Source organism: Vicugna pacos, chromosome 2 (genome assembly GCF_048564905.1).
Source record: "Vicugna pacos chromosome 2, VicPac4, whole genome shotgun sequence".
In the NCBI taxonomy this organism is placed as follows: Eukaryota; Metazoa; Chordata; class Mammalia; order Artiodactyla; family Camelidae; genus Vicugna; species Vicugna pacos.
This window is the reverse complement of record NC_132988.1, coordinates 76,639,971-76,645,211: the sequence shown is the minus strand read 5'-3', so window position 1 is coordinate 76,645,211 and position 5,241 is coordinate 76,639,971.

Genomic DNA, 5,241 nt, shown 5'->3' with positions numbered 1-5,241 from the left:
CATGACCAGTCACGTTGACAGCCAAAGAATCAAAGACCATGTGCTTGGACTTGAACTTTGAGGAAGTGGATCCTGTTTGTCCAGTAGAACCTGCCCTTTGGCCAGCTAAGCCTAGTGAACTTTTAAAGGATTTCTGACCCAAAGCATTAAAAATCATTCCCCTTGTGACAGCACAGCAGAAGGACTGACGCTTTTGTTTTTTTCCAGAAAGAAAAAATATAGAATACCTCCTTTAGCCCTTCATTGCTTCTTAATCATCTCACCCTCAAAATGACTTTCAGCATATATGCTTTTTGATGTGGCATGATTTGAATGTATTGACAATTTAGTGTATTCTTTTAAAATCCCATAAAACCTACACGACATTCCCCAAGTATGTATAGTGGTAGTGAATAGCTTGCTAGGCCTTTAAAATTAGATCATCAAATAACCAAGTGTGATTTCAGAAGACTCTCAGGACTTCTAATCACTAAGTCAGTGTACTTGACTGGTTTATGTTTTCCTAAGGGAATGCATCAGTGTTGTTCCCTGAAAGATTTTGGTGGTGCAGAGGTATTCAGACATCTTAATCTTTCAGGGAAATTTTAGCTACTGAAAAGTCACATCTACTGTTATCAAGATTTAAAGTACCTCTGTATGATTTGTTTTTGTAGAGAGAAGAAGGTTAATTATTGAATGTTCATACAAAAATAGAAGTATACTGCCCTAAAATGTGACCAGCAGCTGGGAGTAGTGTGTGATCTGACTGGTCATTTATTTTCTTTAGTCAAGAAGGGGTAATGAGAAATATTTCTATGTATTAGTTAAATAGAAGATATATAAGACACAGATAAGTGAAGTTCCACATGTTGGGGCAAATAAATGACATAAAAGTTCTATTTTGTTCATGTATAATTTGAAGTTCTTTTATTTTCACCAAGAAATCAAAAACTTTTTTGTGGGTCTCTTTATTGTTATTATTTTTATTGAAGTTTAGTTAATTTACAATGTTGTGTTAGTTTCTGGAATACAGCATAGTGATTCAGTTGTGTATATGTATATGCGTGTGTGTGTGTATGTGTGTGTGTGTATACACTCTTTTTATACCCTTTTTCATTATAGGTTATTACAAGGTATTGAATATAGTTCCCTGTGTGTCTCTTTATGCTTTACTTAGCCCAAAAAGGAGACATGAAAAATACGGTTAGAATCTTTTTTTCTAAAGATCTTTTTTCTAAAACACATAATCCACAATGACATCATATTTGATCTCCCCCAGTCAAAACCCATGAAAGACTCAGCAAGCAAGACTGCACAGCTGAGTTGGATTGGTCATCTTGTACTACATGAAAGGTCCTAGTCCGAGTCACACGTATCAATGGATTTCGATGACTGGCTTTGTATTTGTACAAACCCTTGGATTAAGAGCAAGAATGAAGATGTCATCAACAAAAGAGACAGTAGAATCAACTGTCTCTTTGCAAGAATGGAATGTAACCACCCTGAATGCCAACAAACAAACTTCCCAAGTTCTCCTTCAGCATCCTGGCCTCCTGCGGACTGGCTGTTCTGAGACTCTTCTTCTGTGGAGCCAGTCCCTGGGTGGCCTTTATGAAAGACATCTGGCATTTAGTTTCCCCCCAGAGAAAAACGATTCCATTCATCCCAGCAGCAGGAGGTAGCATTTCTTCTTTCTATAGCAATACATGCCTTCTTTTCATCCAAGGATTACTGAAGGACTTTGCGAAGAATAAAGAAATACTTGCAAATCGTGGAAAGCATGTGATCCCATTTTACAGATGGAGAAGCTGAGCCAGAAAGACTTAAAAAATAAAAAAGGCCGTTTCCCCAAATATAGCAGAAACCAGAAGGCATAAACCACGACTATGATTCTAATGGAGTAATCTGATTTAATCGCAATTCATAGCACTTTTTTTTTCTTTTTGCGTCTTCAAAATCAGCCGTGCAATTAAAACATAATTATGCTTTGCTTCTTCGTGGTACCTTTCACCCAGGGAACAGAAAGTACTTTACAAACATTAATTAAGCAGCACAACACTCCTGTGAGGAAGGTAGGAATTATCCCGCTCTTAGGGGTTGGTGACGTGGAAGCTGAAGGATTTTGTAACTTATCCTTGAGTACAGTGGAAATTGTTGCTCAAGATTCCATATGGTTGAAATCTCTCTGTGGTCCTATCCTATAGTTAGACAGTCTTTGAAATACATTAATAACCTTTTGTGAAAGGTATTTCCAACTGCTTATTGTTATTAGCATTTAACTTAAAAAAATAAACTGTGCTTCTGTGAATCCTTTTCATTAGATACCTGTTTTAAATTTTAAGTCCAAGCTTAATGATAGGAAACTTTTTGGTATTTTTATCGATTAGAGTACTCTAACTATCTAAGGTCTCACCTGAACCTGAAAGTCATTCTAAGTATTTTTATCTTTCAGTAAACTTTTGTGGAACTAAAGTAATACATAGGTAAAGAGACAGAACAAAAATCATAAATATAAGGCTTGATGAATTTTCACAAAGTGAATACGGATGTGTACCAGCACAGAACATTAACAGCACCCGGACCCCCTCGCCCTGTGTGCCCACTCCCAGGCACCACCCTCCCAAATGTAACCAATAGCCCGCGTGATAACAGCATAGGCTAGTTGTGCCAATTTTGTACCTTGGATGCACGGAGTCACCCTGTGGATACTCGTCTGTGTCTGCCTTCTTTCATTGAGTATTACATCTGTGAGTTCATCCATGTTGCCGCTGGCAGTTACGTTAAGTTCATTCTGATTGCTATAGAGTATTCAATTGTTTAAAACACCTTAATCTCTTCATCTATTCTACTGTTGATGGACAATGGGGTGGTTTCCAGTTTGAGGTGATTTAAATATTATTTTAAAGGTATGCTGCTGTACAGATTCTCCTTCAACTAGGTTGAAATAAATCAAAGATAATCTTTTTCACATGCTTTATTTACCATGAAGCCATTGAGATGAATGATATGCACTAAGGAGTTTCTGGATGTTATTCATATAAAGAAGAATGAGAGTCTTAAGGACCTGCTTCCCAATTGTGGGGTGGGGATAATTAAATTTCTTCTCTAAACTCGACAATACCATCTGCCTCTATTGGTTGCTGAATTCACAAGCAGCATCTTAGAGAAGTTCAAAGAGCTCAGACACCAGGAGACCTGGGTGTGAACTCCAGCTCCACCACTTACTAACTGTGTGACCTTGGCCATCGCAGCCTCACTCAACTCCACTTTCTTTAACCATCAGATGATCTCTAGAGTTGTTAAGAGACATGAATTTAAATACATAGCATGGATGTGGCTGTGTCTTTTTTTTTAATGGAGGTGCTGGGGAATTGAACCCAAGACCTTGTGCGTGCTAAGCATGTGCTCTACCACTGAGCTACTTCCAAACTATATTCAATACCTTGTAATAGCCTATAATGAAAAAGCATATGAAAAGGAGTATGAATATATATGTGTGTGTGTATATATATATATATGTATGTATATATGTGTGTGTGTGTGTATATATATAAACTGAATCACTACGCTGTACACCAGAAACTAGCACAACATTGTCAACTGGCTATACTTCAATTTTAAAAATGGGGAAAAAATACACGGCACGAAGTAGGAACTCAGTGAACTTCATATATTATCAGATATCTTCTGACCCAATGTGGCTCTCAGTCCTACCAAATGGTGGTCTGACTGGCCTGGATTATAGTTTGGGATTATTAAAAATACATATTTGAAAACTTCAATAAATAACCGTACAGTGAATGTGGAAGCATCTATATTCAAAGAGACCTCCAACACTAAAGGGACCTCCAACATTAAGGATTACTATATTTCTTTTTAAGATTGTATTAATGATGAATCTGCAGTGGACAATTGATTCAACCTTGGCTTCCCTGTAAGAGTTTATCCTAGATATAATAAAAGAGCAGACCAAGTATCATTACAGACATTCTCTGTAAACAGCTTGACTTAATGTATGATTTAGGTTGGAAAATTGTTGGCTCTCAGCTCAGAATTCTGTGGAAGTGGAAGCTTGGGCAGAAAATTGCCGTGGGACTTTGGATTTGTTGGATCCTAGATCAAGGAGCCTTGTGTTGAATGACATTTTAGAAATGACAGTAGTTGTAGTGAGCTGAATGGGAGGGGTGGATATTTTTTGCCTGATTCTCATGTGACTGGCTGCCAGTTAAATGCATTTCACATATTCTTGACTTCCCACTGGAGACTCACTTGTCTGAATCACAGCCTTGTCCTCTTCTATCTTCTCCCATCTGAGGAAATGATACCCAGTCGCTCAAGCTAGAACCTGGGTGTTCTTAACTCCTCATTCTACTCAAACCCAACCAATCCGACAATTCTTGCCAGTTCTACTTCCTGAATATCTCGTGACTGCACCCACCTCTCCCTGTCCCATTGCCGTGACTACAGTCCAGTCTGCCAGTATCTCCCACCTGGACCACTTCAGGAGCCTTGTACCTGATCTCCCAGCATCCGTTTTTGCCCTTTCACAATTCTATCTCTGTGTTACTGCTCCAAGTGATCTTTTAAAACAACAAAGCAGATCAGTCCTGTCTTCTGCTTCTAAGTGATTCTTTAATAGTTTCACGCTGAATTTAGGGTTAAGTCCGTAATCCTTAACTTAGCCTAAAGAATGGCCCTTCTCTCCTCTGCAGCCCTGTTCCAGAGATTTCATGCTGCAGCCACACAGGCCTTCTTTCTGGTGCTTGAGTGTCATGCATTCTTCCTTTACGTGCCTTTCTCTGTACCCTCTCTTTTCCTAGCAAACTCCTGTTAATTCTTCAGGCCTCAGATTTAATATATGTCTTCAGGAAAACACCCCACAATTCCACGCATTAAATTATCAGATCCCTCTACTGTATACTTTCATAGCACTTTCTACTTACATTTATGAGAATGCTCACACTTGGAATTTTGCATGTCCCTGCTAGTCTATGAGTTTTCTGAGAGTAGGGATTCTCTCCCCTTTGTTTACTTGTGCGTCTTTCATTGCTAATTGCTCAGTACAGATTATTGATGGATTGAGTCATATATGTCTACAGGGTGGGATTAGGTTGTTAGTATCTCCAGAGGAAACGGCAGGCACATTTTTGTCTCTTCAGAAATGTTGAAGTGATGTTCTGAAACAGGGAAGGGAATTGTCAGTGTTGTTTGTGAAACGCGAGGTAGAAAATCATTCAAAAGGGATTAGGAAGATTTTTTGCT